Source organism: Gymnogyps californianus, chromosome 5, assembly GCF_018139145.2.
Source record: "Gymnogyps californianus isolate 813 chromosome 5, ASM1813914v2, whole genome shotgun sequence".
In the NCBI taxonomy this organism is placed as follows: Eukaryota; Metazoa; Chordata; class Aves; order Accipitriformes; family Cathartidae; genus Gymnogyps; species Gymnogyps californianus.
The window spans coordinates 18,532,741-18,545,739 of NC_059475.1; the positions used below are offsets into that span (position 1 = coordinate 18,532,741).

Sequence of the window (12,999 nt, forward strand, 5' to 3'; positions counted from 1 at the left end):
TTCTCTGCCTTTTCACTTCTGCCACTCACAACGTCGCGCCACACTCTCCAAATCACAGCTTTTTTTGGCTGCGAAGCCACAGCCTCTGTTGCACTCAGCAGTGGGAAGGAAAACTGAGAGGAAGGGGTGGAAGAGAGGAACAGCCAAAGCTGCTTGAGAAGCGTCTTTTGAGATGGGGAAGAACTGACGGTCACATTGCCATATAGAGATTTAATTGTATTCCTTCAGGAAACTGAGCTTGACAGCTTGATGAGGATTTCTTTTTGCTTTTTCTTTAGCTCGAGGGGAGAAATGGGGAAGGGGGGGCGAGTGATTGTTTGACATTTTAGTCGACATTGTGAGATTGTGCCTAAAATACTACTGCTGGTTTTGTGCCCCTGGTACATGAAAGGCGTTTTGGGTGAGCATGGGGAAAGGTCACCGAGGCTGGTGAGGGGCACGCTTCCCCAGGGAAGAGGTGCTGCGGGAACAGGGCTCGTTCAGCCCGGCGATGAAATGGCTTCGGGGGGACCCTCACGGCAGCCCCAGCACCTAGGAGGAGGTCACGGAGGGAGGGAGTCGGATGCCCGAGCCGAGCTGGAGCTGCCCTGGGAGGAGCCGTGCTGCGGGAGGCAGCAGAGGGCCCCCTTACACCGTTCCACCGCAGCCGGCAGCTAGCCGCCGCGCCGCCCATCTCCGCGGCCTCTGGGCAGGCCAGGAGGCTTCGGGCCCCTTGCCCGTTGCAGGGAGCAGGGGTCCATCCCCGCTCATCCCGAGCCCGAGCAGCTCGGGACTCCCCCCTGCTCAAGCCCCACCGCCGGGGAGATGCGAGCCCCCGCGCAGGGCAAGCGCTAGCTTGTGCAAGAAGCAGATGTGGGGTAAGGGTGGCTCCTGCACCCCAAAACCAGCCAGGAGTGGGTGGGGGCAAGGCAACAGCCCCAGTCCCCCACAGGGACGTGCCCCTTCCTGCCAGCCAGGACACGTGTGTCACGCGAAAGCCTGGGCGCCGTTACACATTTACCCTCCACGCTGGCAGGGAGAGGTGGCTGGGGGCCAAGCAGCGCCAGGGGCGGGTGTCGGGCCGGCATGTGAGCAAACCCTGCCGCGCTTACGCAAGCCTCAGCACTCACCCGTGGCTCTGCCCCGGCTGCCACGCAAGGCTCGGTGATGCCACCTCTGCGCAAATGCCGCCAAGCCAGTTTGCAGACAGCAGCGCATCAAATCCCAGCTGGGGTGAACTGGTTTGGGTTTGGTCGGTAAACGCGACCCCACAGCTCTCCTACGTCTAGGGGCTGGTGGTAATAAACATGGCAAGCTGGAGCTAATTCAGGTAACAACCTTCCAGCGCAGCGCCAGCATCCCACGCCAGGGGTGAGCTACCAGGCATGCAGGCAAAGCACAGTGAGTCAGGGCTGGAGCAGCCCTCAGCCTGAATACCCAAATTAACAGTCAGAGAGAGATGCAAATGGCAACCTCTGTTCTTCTGTGGGGTGTGTAAGCCACCAGCAAAAGCCGACACCAAGCTGTAGCATCATGACCCTGCTTCCCAGGCGCTCCATGGGCCAGGAGGCAGTCACGCTGCCAGCAAGTAGCAGCTCTGGCCTCTCTTACCAGTCACGTGCTGATGTCCTCAGTGACCTTACCGAAGTCCCTTCACCTCTATGTTTTCCCCTCCAACACTGTCTCATTGGTTGCTGACTTCTCAGAGGAGGAACTGCAGCCTTGCTTAGTGCCACCAGGTCCTGGGCTTGCGTGGGACCTTGGTACCGCAGGCATCCTGCAACCAGTGCAATTGCAGCAGTGCCCAGATACGGTCAGTGGATACAGGGGAAGAGCAGGGCTCTGATGGAGCTGCCTCTTCCCTCCTCTCCATCCGTGGATGCTGGCAGGCCTGTGCAGGATACGTGCGGCAGGTTGGACAGTGAAGAGTGCCCGGCTCTGCAGGCAGATCGCAGTGGTGCGCAGCCTTGCCGGGCGGAGGAGGGGGAGGCACAGATGGCAGCAGATGCTCTCATCAGTGAAAATGATTGAAGCAAAACACAAAACAAAAAAACCTAGCAACTGGCGAGCAGCCTAACAAAAACCAGCATAGGGGTAGAGAAAAAGGGTCTAGAGCTGATGGACCCTTGCATGGAGCCTAACTCCATGCTGCCTTCTGGCCCAGGGTAATGTTTTTCCCATCCCCAGCTCACATATGGAGAAGAAAGACCATGCCTCGTCCCGGAGCACTGGGCAGTGATTATTTTTTAAGGCTTGGATGTACTGAAACGAAATTGTTCAGTGTCTCTCCCCTTTCCCTGTCCCTGTCACTGTCCTCTCTCTCATCCCTCTCCCACTGCCTTCAGAGGAGTGAATATGACCCCGGACGGCTTCTAGGCACACCAAAGCCACTCGCCTACCCTCCGCTGCCCAGGGCAAACACGGCACACTGTTTCAGCACTGGCGGCGAAGGAGCAGGCACGCTTCCTGCACCCGAGGAGTGTTACTGCAAAGGCTCTGCGCAGCTCAGCTGCTGCCACCAGCCTTGGCTCCTCCAGAGTGATCGCTTCATGCCAGTGCAAAGGTCCTGCTCCTCTGCCCCTCCCATCCCCTGACTTTGAACCATCATGCCAGTACTCAGCAACCGTGCCCGCATTTGGCACATCTCCACGCTCCTGCCCAACTTTTCTCAGACAGGTCCAGGGCGGAGGGAATCAGAGGGAACTTATTCAATGTATGATGGTTTTTTTTTTCCTTTTTCCCTTTGGCAGGAGCGCTTCGTGGCACAGTCAGAGCCGCAGAATGAATGCTTCTGCAGCATGCACTGAGCTGAATGGCACAGCACGCAGCCCTCCAGCCTGCTACTTCTGCAATTAATTGTGCGGTAGCTGCTTTTGCGATGTGCACGTGCAGCTCTGTGCCCTGCAAGTGCTGAGCCACACTGCGCACGGGCAGATATTTCTATTGGGAAAATGGAGACAGATCCGGGGCAGCCCCCTGTGTGAGAAACACAGCTGCCTGGTGATGCTGCAAGTGCCTTTTGCCTGCTCAAGCATGTCAGCTCTCTTCACTAATGGAGTGACACCATTTTGGGCTTTGCAGGAGGAAGGTGGCATGCTGGGATTCACTGGGAATGTGCTGGGCTCCATCCCAGCCATGGAGTGGGAGAGCTGGAGACCTGGCTCCCGGGAAGCACATGGGCAGGAGCCAAAGAGGGGAGCAATGTCCTTCCCACGGTGGGATGCACAGTTCACTGCAGTCAGTATATTTCTTTACAAAATGAGGTGATACGGAGCCTGGCAAACCCCTTCCTCCAGCACCTTGCAGTGCCCCACTCTGGGACACCACGGCGAAGGTGACAGGCACGTGTGTGGTGGAAACAACCATGCTCAGTAGAAGTGGAGCCATGTCAGCCCAAGGGTCACCTCTGGCTTCAGTCATCAGTACAGTTTCAAGGTGCCAGTACCCCCTGCAGTGGGAATACAGCGCCCTATGCCGCAGCCAGCGCTGCCGGCTCGAGGGCGACAGGAGGCTGGCTTGGCCGGTGGCACAAGGAGCAGCATCTGAACACCAGGCAAGGTTAAAAAAAATTATTTGGCCATTTAAAGTAATTGCAGGTTGGCAAAAAGTCTCTCCTTTTTGATGGATAAGAAAGTTGGGTTTGCAGCAATTTCTTTTTCCTAGTTTTAGTTTCCTCCATGAACAGGTTCCAATTTTAATCCCTGTAGGATGCAGGAGGTTCCGCTGCACTCTTCTGCCTTTGGCCTACCATGGCAATTAGGGGGCCTGGAAAACATTTTAGCAAGAACTATTACGTGTACAAGCGTAATTCACATTTGAAACACATAGCTGGGATGCAATCCATCTTCGGATGCGCCTGAAATCTGGGAAAGAGGAAAAAACAGAGTGGGGCAAATTATTTTTTAAGTGTTTTACCTGAGATAAAGCACTTTCCTTTAGCAATAAGCAACTTGCTGCATAATTTTTGCTTGGCTCATGATGGTTGTGATGGGGAGGGGGGGGATGCTGGCCCTGGGGCTGAGACAATAGATTCACATCTGGTAGATGGGAGCTTAGAGCATGAGGCTGCTTTGTTCTGCCTGCCTGACCATAACAGCATTGCCCCAGCTCTTCCCGCTTAATTTCCCCTGGGGAAAATAGGGATGCTGCTTGCCCGGTCAGCGCACCCGAGCCACCCAGAGCCGACTGGGTGTGTTTGCAGCACTGCCCTTGCTCAGGCTGGCTGCCCTCTTCCATGTAGCCATGGGTCCGCACCCGAATGCCAGAATTTCAGGTTGAACAGGATTGGGATCTAAGCAGGGTTAGCTCCTGGCTTTGGGAGGCAGGTGAGGTTTTGCAAGCCTCCGTCGCCGCCTGCTCCTGGCCCCTGCGATCCCGGGAGCAGTTTAAAAGCAGTGAATCATTTGTTTTGGTTTCTCCCCACCAGGCGCTTGGCTGCAGCACCTCACACAGAAGCAGTAGGCGTGGGAGAGATGCATGGCTCGTGGGCTGGAGCCTCTCGCGCCGGCCGTGAGAACCAGCATCCCACTGGTCCCCGGCCCCACTGGAGCATCTCCTCCTGTTTGCTGCCATTAGGGATTTTGTATGGGTCAAATCTCCCGTGTCCCCATCACCCAGGGATGCACCAGGGGATCCGTGGGGTGGCTGAGGAGAGGTTGCTGGAGATGAAGGCTCAAGAGGGAGCTCAGCTCAGCCTCTTGCTGGAATGAACAGTCCAAGGCAGGTGTCCGGCAGTCCCTCAGGACACTCCATCCTCTGCCTCTTCCTCACCACCTCCCCATCCTTTGCCCACCGCCAGCCCATCATCCTTCTCCCATCTCCTTCCTTGTACTCCTCCCTTGCACTGTGCCACCAGCCGGCCAGGGAGCGATCTTCCCGACAGCTGATCTGGGATGCTCATCTGGCAGCAGCGTGCCAGGCCCAGGGTTGGAAACATTGATTTTAACTGGGATTTGGAAAGAAACTGTTGAAATCCTCTTCCTTCAGCAGGCTTTGCGAGCTCATGGCTCTCTGCCTAGATAATAGCTTTTATGAGGAAGCTTTGGGATTTTCAAACTCATTCCTTTCTCCTTCTTTTTTTCTATTTTACCCCTGAAAAGGGATGTTGGGCAGGGGAGGAAGCAGCCCTAAGCTGAAGCAAGAGAAGTCTTTTTCAGTTTTTCCCTGGCCGGGGCACTCCTCACAGCTGTGAGGAGGGAGCTGGGTAGGAAAACCAACAGGAAAGGCAGAATGGAAGAAAGACCCCCACTTCGTTCCAGCCATGCCAGGCACACTCCTGCTCCTGCTCCCACCAGGACCAAATGCTCCAGAGCTGCTAAAGAAGCGAGTGCCTGTGCTACCTCAGCATCTTGCCACCAATTATGGTACCTGGGCCAAAATCCATGCTGTTTAGGTAGACTAGCCCTGGTTTTGCGGAAGTTTCCCTGCTGACAGCTTTGGGTGAGCTGATTTTCTGCGGTAGGAGAAGGGTATGAACTCAGCACTGCTTATGCAACGGGGAGAGTGAGATTTTTTTAGCACCCCAGGGTTTTATACCTCTGGTGCTCTACAAGAAATGACTTTTCTGGGAAAGATTTTGCCACCAGTAACTGTGGGAGCTCGACATCCTTCTTGAGCAAGCTGCTGGCTGTGTGTCTGGAGAGATGAGAGTTAATTTTAAAACATCCGGCATCCGTATCAGCAGGGAGGAAGGTTCCCTTGATTTCCTAAGCGCCAGCAAAACCTAAGCTTCTAAACCCTAATCCGTCTCTAAGCTGGAGCTGCCAGGCCAGGGCCAAGGACAGAGAAAAAACCCTGCTGCGTTAGCCAAACCAGCCATGCGGCTCTTTGGTGCCACCGCAGCAGCATGGAGGTGAGCCCACCCTGCCCAGCCAGGAGCCAACCCGTGGGCCAGGCTCCCCCTGAACCCCCCAACTTTTGGGCCACTCTTTGCCATGCTGTCCTCCAAGACCACGCTGCGTTTACATCTGTCCTTCCCCAGCTTGGGCACTTCAGAGCAAGCAAGTCCTGCAGGGCCGTCCCAGCAGCCACCCTGCTGCTGCAAGTTCAGGTGTTTGAGGTGGGCAGACCCGCCTCATGAACTGCAGGCAGGGTGCAGTGACAGGCAGGAGGGGTGGCCCTACCTGCGGGAGAGCTCCAGGCTCAGCGTTGCCTGCATCAGGCCAGAAGGGCAGCCCGGGAACCATGTATGAACCAAAAATACACGAAAGCGCATTTTTTGCCAGGAGCAGCGCAGCACTGGAGGTGTCCCCCGGGAACCTCAGCGGCCAGGAGGGTCACCCCCAAAAAAGCCCTCTGCTGTTCAGGCCACTGTCTCTGCGGCGTAACCCATCTCCCTGAGAGAGGGCATCACCCAAAACCACCAGGCGTGGGAGCCCCCCACGCAGCCCAGCAGCCGGGCAGGGCCGGGGCTGCCCGGGATGCGCGCAGGCAGCGCGGGCCCCGAGGGGACAGGGGAGCGGCGCTGCGCGGGGCAGCGCCGGGGTCGCGCAAGTCCCGCGGAGCTCCGCACGGCCGGGCCGGGAGGGGAGGGGAGGGGGACCAGCACCCACTCCCTCCGCGCCGCTCCGCGCCCGCGGGGCTGACGTCACCCTGCCCCTGCGCCGCCCGCGCTGATTGGCTGCGGGTGACGTCAACGCTGGCTTCCCCCCCCCCTTCTTCCCCCCCCTAATCCCCCCCCCGTTCCCGAGGCATGACCTCATCGCCGGCGCATTCCCGGCGGCGCGCGGAGCGGCGCGGAGCGGCGCGGTGCAGCGCGGAGCGGCGCGGAGCGGAGCGGGCCCCCCCCCCCCGCCCGCCGCGGCATGCGGGCCCTGCGGCGCCGGCAGCGGCCGCGCCAGCGGACAGCCCGCGGAGCGGCGCGGCCGTCCGCGCCCGCCGCGCCGGGTCAGTGCATCCCCCTATAGATGTCTATACTCGCCGGGTCTGTGCGCCCCGCGGGGGGGGACGGGCGGGAGGGGGGGCGGCGCGGTGCAGCGCGCCCGCGTGTGCGGAGCGGGGCCGGCATCGCGCCTAGCGCCGGTGGACAGCGCGAAAACATATACCTGTAATGTACGTGTATATATCTATATGTGGATATAGGGCTTTGGGTTTTTAAGGGGGGGTTGGAATTATTCTGGTGCAAGGAAAAAAATTAGGGGGGTGCTGGAGCTGGGGAGGGAGCAGCCCTGCAGCGGGCTGCGGCGCGGGGATGGGGAGGGGGGGCTAGCGGTCCGCGGCCGCGCATGTCGGGGGCGCTGCGCTTGTTTTCGGAGCGGGGGGGGGGGTGTGGAGGGGATGTGAAACTCCCACCCTGCCTTCGCGGTGTGCGTATGCCGGGCCGTGGTGGTGCAGGTGAGGAGGGGGTTTGGGAAGCTCTGGGGAATACCCGCAGTCCTGCTGGGCCGGGGGTCGCGTATGGAGGGGTTTTCTCTTGGGGGCTGAGGGCTGGTGTTTGAGGAACCAGTGTTAACAGCGCTGTGGTTTTTCTGATGATGAAAGAGGTTGGAGTGTCGCCCTGTGTCCTTGGCGTTTAAACGAAGCCGGCATGTGTTTAGCAGTGGGGTTTTCATGCAACACTTCACTGCTGCGGCTCCAAAGGCGCTGCTAGCAATTAATGAATTAAGCTGCCCGTTTAAAATAATCCCCTCCACCTCCCTAATGTGCATGGACCGATTGATCACCCCCCCCCCATTATTATGTATTGATAAATGTTGCTCTCTGTGCTGAGCATTGGTTGTTTTTAAAGATTCCTAGTTATTTCCCTTATTGATAAATAAGTTCCTTCTCCTTCCTGCTCCCCCCTCCCTTTTCTCCTCCCCCAGAATTAAATTCCTGAGCAACAGCAAAAGCTGATGTCAGTGCTTCAGCTTGCATTGGGGGAGCTCTGTGCACAGGTCAGTAATTTGCGGTTTTGTTAGAAGGAAGGACGCGGTGCAGTGCTGTTCTATTAAGGATATTTTGATTTTTCTAGGCACAGATGCGTTTATCCTTCGTATTGCGGTAGTTATCAACTGCTCCCTGGTGGGAGCTGGGCACTGCACAAGCATGTGTGGAAGAGACCGTCCCTGTCCCAAGCAGCTAGCAATGACAAATGCATTGGGAATAGTTGCCAGAGGTTTCGATCTCCCTCTAATTTGAGGTATAAAGGCAGACCCTCCCCAGGAGACGGTCGAGATATCCAAGAAGCCCTGAACAGGTAGCACCGAGGGTTGTGCCTGGCAGACCAGGGGCCATGTTAACCTTGAAAGCAGCTTGCCCGTGGAGCGGTGTTCAACATTTGCTTGCATTGTCTCATCCTCCTGCACTAAGGCAAAAGGCTCAGGGTACTGCTGCCTATGCACCCAAACGCGGCTGTGGAGAGCTTTGTTTTCGGAAGGACTCGATGCATGGGAATTGGCGCTTAGGGGTTTGGCCTTGCCTCTGTCAGGCAGGGTTTGCTTGTGCTGTCGGAGGGCATCCATGCCGGGAGGACTCTCTCTGCAGAAGAGGTTTGTTGGGGTTTGGGGTCTGGCTGGGGGTTCCTGCGCTTGGTTTGGTTTTGCTTATAACGGTTCCCCAAACAAAATAAGCTGCAGCACCGAGAAAACCCTCCTGGCCATAGCTGGAGGTATTTGGGATTTTAAAATGCTTGCAAGGGATTTGCAGGTGTCTTGTCCCCAATTTTGCCTGGCACAGCCTTGCTGGCAGAGCCTGGATGTGTAGGACTGTCCAAATGGCTGGGACCAGAGAGGACAGTTGCGTGCGTGAGCAGCAGATGGATGCCCAAACGCCTCTTTGCAATGGCAGTAGGCAGAAATTCCTGCCCTCAGCCTATCGGCAGCATGCTTGAGCAGCACAAACCTGGGGCTGGAGGGTCTCCGAGCTGAGATGGCAGCATCTCACACCAAAAGGCTTTTAACCCAACAGATGTGCCCCCCATGGCTTTCAGTTGTCCCTGCCTTGACGCAAAGTAGGAGTAGGGAAGGAAAAACTGGATCTAGCACTGCTGTTTAAAATCTAGCCTCAGCTACACTTGGGAGAGCTCAGCAAAGTGGCCAGAGTCCTTAGGAGCGTTCACTGGAGGCTCTGCATGAAGATTATTCTTGCAAATACCGCACCGTGTTTGTCTGCAGAGCGTGCTTTTGCTGGGTGCCAGGCACCTTGCTGAGAAAGCCACTGAGGTGCCTGCCTTTGGAGAGCTTAAATTCACCTAAAATTAAATGCAACGCCACTATTACTACCAAAACACCCCCGAGGGCTGGGTAGGACTTCACAGTAGTGTCTGTCCCATACTGCCAAACTGGATCTTGGGAGGTGGGAGAAAACTAGCTTCTCCCCCTGCAGCCACATCCCCCCAAAAAGACCTCCCCAAAGGCTGGAAACCTGTTGTGGCTCTGGATTTCTGAAATGACTTCCCTTGGCAGGAGTATGAGCGAGTCCGCCTTCCATCCCTACCCCTTACCTCTGCACCAGCTGCTTTAATCTACGTAAGAGGTAGGGAGTGTGTTATAGGTGCTTTTCCTCTTTGGATTTGCTTCGTTGCCTTTAAGCGAGGCTGTTCTTAGGGGTCAGAGGTTAGTTTCGCTGGTGTGCAGCTGAGCTCCCAAAGCCCTGGGCACAGGCAGGTGCAGAGCATGTTAACACTATCAGGGATGGAAGGAGGAAAAGGAGGTGCTCCAGCGCTTGGCAGCCTTGATTTATGGTGCTGGCTCGTAGGACACTGCCATCATACTGAAACAGTTCCGGCAAACTGAGTCTTGTAGATGCTGACTCCTCTTTGTCTGGTAGGACAGCTGGAATGTTGCACTAGGAGAGTTTGCAGAACTTTTTGCCCTCCACCATGGGTTTAATGGCAGTGTTAAGGGGGAGATGGCTTCAGAAACACCCTGGTGCTCCTGGTCCTCCAACTGCAGCCGTTGGGTCTCACCCCGCTCTTTTCCTTGCTGCTATGCAGAGAAACTCCTGCAGCCAGAGCGGCAATGCCGTCATCCTGTGGGGAAAGCTTAAACGCGCTCCTCTGCATCCCCATGCCCTCTGGGTTTTAAAACCTGTTTTTCAAGCTTTACATTTCTTCTCTGAAGATACACCTGTCCTGCCTGATGCCGAGTGGGAAGGAGGCACCTGACGTAATTACGGGCAGGCTTGGGGAAGGGAGGTGAGTGGCCTGGCAGCATTCATCAGATAAGAAGCTAAATGAGCTCTCTGCTCAAGATTTTCTCAAGCTTGCTCAGGAGACCTGGGCGTACCTCGCGTGCAGGATTATAACACAGCCAGGGGAACATGAGGGGGGTAAAAACTGACCATGCCAAGTATCAGGGGCTGCCCTCAAAGCCAGGCAGAGCTTGTGGCGTGATTAGTGGCAGTGCAGGTTCCCACGGGGATGGTGGGTGGTGTATTGCACCCCAGTGATGGCCTGATGGCTTTGCCTGCTCCTCTGATGGAGAAGGAGACCATGGCATGTGTCACATCCCCATGGGAGAGATGCTCTGCCAGAAGCGGGCCAGCAGCTGAGACCATGGTGAAACATACCAAGCTCTGGCCACAGCGGGTGCCTTGGTCGCCCTGTCTCCTCTTTAGCATGAGGTCATGGAAAGGAAAACAGGGTCTTATCTTCCTCTTCCAAGAGATGTTTGTAGACTTTCTACCCTAAGCCTTTGGGTCAATGCTGTCCAAAAGGCTCCTTTGGCTCTCAACCATCTCCACTTCGAACAAGGAGAGTAAGGGAGGGCCATGTTGGGGGGCCATGCCCGGCACAGAGCCCTGCCCAGCCTATGCTGCAGACTGCCATGGCTCCTGTAGGATGGGCCGCTCCATCCATCTGCTATTTGGCTCTTCCTCTGAGGTTTTCTAGACCCAGCTGGACAAGGTAATCTAGGTTGGTGTGCAGGGGGCTTCTTCCTTTGCTTTGCCCAGAGCTTCTGTGGGGTTTTTGCTGCTCTGGACCTCCAGTTTCCAAAAGTGACAGGTAGTGCTTGTTTGCATGGTGCCTTGGAAGGATCAGTATTTCAGAAGATCGGTGCGGTGGTAGCCCAGGCTGGGATCAGAGGAGAACCTGGAGCTGCTCACTGGAAACTAGTCCAGTACATGAAGAGTCTCCTAGCGCAAACAGGGAGCAATAACAGCACAGAAATGCAGGGACTGTGTTGCATGAAGGTGAAATAAGTGATGCATTTTGCACTGACTTAAATTGAGAGCATCCCAGCAACCTATCTGGGGCTGGAAATCCTTCCTTGATTCCCTCTTTTCTTCCCACTCCTCTTATGCCTTTTTCCATGTTGTTTGCTGTGCGGGGAAAGCCCTCACAATTCCTGTTTGCCCACCCTGATGTGTGCGTGCATGACTTGTCTGCCTTCATTGCACTTTTTTGAAACCAAGCCTTCAGATCTCTTGGGGCAGAGACCTTGTGTTCTTCAGGAATTTCTCCAGAGCCCTTCAGGGTGCTCTAGCAATTTGCAAAAGAGGCTCTCTGTGTAGCATTTCTGCATGCTGAGTTATGGGGAGCATAATTTCTGAGCCTGCTGATGACATTTGGTGACCAGAAGGACAAGACAACCTGTTCTGGTGTTGACATTAGCTCTCCTTTACAGGAGAGAGGGGTTGGACCAGATGAGCTCCTGAGGTCTCTTTCAACCTAAATTATTCCATGACTACTCCATAAATAGCCACCATCCTGCTTCTCCCAGGCTTTTGTAAAATAGCTGTTATTAGGCCGTGGTGGTGAGGGGACGTGAAACAAGGTGGACCACTGCTTTGATCCTGTATGGAAATTTCAATGACAGCATGACCCTGGTATCCTTCCCTCCACAGCACGCGTCCTCCAGCCCTGCTAATGATGCAGTGTGTCTTTCCGGTTCATCTCTGCCGACCCACGTTACTCATCTGGCATGTAGGTGTGCGGTGTGCCCGATCCATGGCTTTTCATCTCTCCTTTTTTCTTCTTTTTAATAGGGGATTTAGTTCTTTGAGGAGTGCTGCTGTGTAAAGCTAGCACATGGTAATTCAGCTGATGCAGCAGAAGCTCTGGTAGAAATTTCAGTTTGTTTATTAGGTGATTGCAGGGTTTTTTTCATCAGGCAAGTCAAGCCCTTCCCACACATTAAACCTGCGTCTGCTTAAATCACACATCTCACACTGAAATCCAGCCCCTCCTGGGTAACGCCAGGCAATGTGCTCCAAACAAAGAGGGTCCATCAGTCTCTGGGGCGTGCTGTTGTAAAGAAGCAACCAAGAAATATCTACAGCATCTGATTGTTTTTGCGTTGCCTCTAACAACCCTCATTTCCAAGCTTGCAATGGCAGCCTGGTCCTCCTTGAGCCGTAGCTTGAGTGGAGTTATTCATGCCATCTTCATCTGCCTTGGCCGGCAGCCCTGTGTGGGGAGCGGACGGGCGCAGCCTGAGCCTCGCTTGGCACTTGAGGCTGTTGAGTAGAGGGCTGGTGCGGAGAGGGTGCCAGCACTGCTGACTTGTGAGCTAGCCTGTGAAAAACCACGTTAACTGCTTTGCTGCTGTCAGTGGACCTTGCAGAGATGTCCCCGGCAGCTTTGCTAGCTTGGCAGGGCTGAGACCCAGAAGCTAAGCAAGCCTGGAGCTCTCCTTTACACCTTACCTCCTGCTCACCTCAGGTTCAGCTCTGCTGGTGGAAAGTCAGAAGGATGTGGCAGGGCAGGAAGGTGACACAGAAGGATGAGCCCCCATCCGAAACTGAGCTGGGGCTCTCTGAATTATTCTGTGGGGCGGTGAAGGGACAAAATGCCTCCTGCACACCAAGGGAAGTTGACTGCTGCAAAAAACCCGAATGCAAACCTCTGACAGGGCAGAATCTCCCCAGACACATCCTTTTGTAAAGCACTTGCATTGTACCATTAAAAATAGATCAGCGCGTTCTCCGTTTGCTTGCCGAATGCTGATGCCTGTAATTCTGTGTCATCCTTGCAATCCCTTCTGCTTTGAGCTTGGCTGCCTCTTTGTCTGGCACCTGAGCAAGGTTCATTCAGCAGTAACTGATACAAAGGTAAGTGTGAGCTCTGTTGGAGTCTAGCAGGAGGGGCAGGAAGGTGAG

At 55.5% G+C, this 12,999-nt stretch overlaps 1 protein-coding gene across 1 annotated transcript in view; it reads left to right on the forward strand.

Moving 5' to 3' along the window:
• Positions 1–6,817: 6,817 nt before the first annotated feature.
• DUSP8 (dual specificity phosphatase 8) overlaps positions 6,818–12,999 on the forward strand; it is a 42,878-nt gene continuing 36,696 nt past the window's right edge. Inside the window, 1 exon segment of the mRNA XM_050897639.1 lies at positions 6,818–6,864. The gene's annotated coding sequence lies outside the window, so the exon portion shown is untranslated.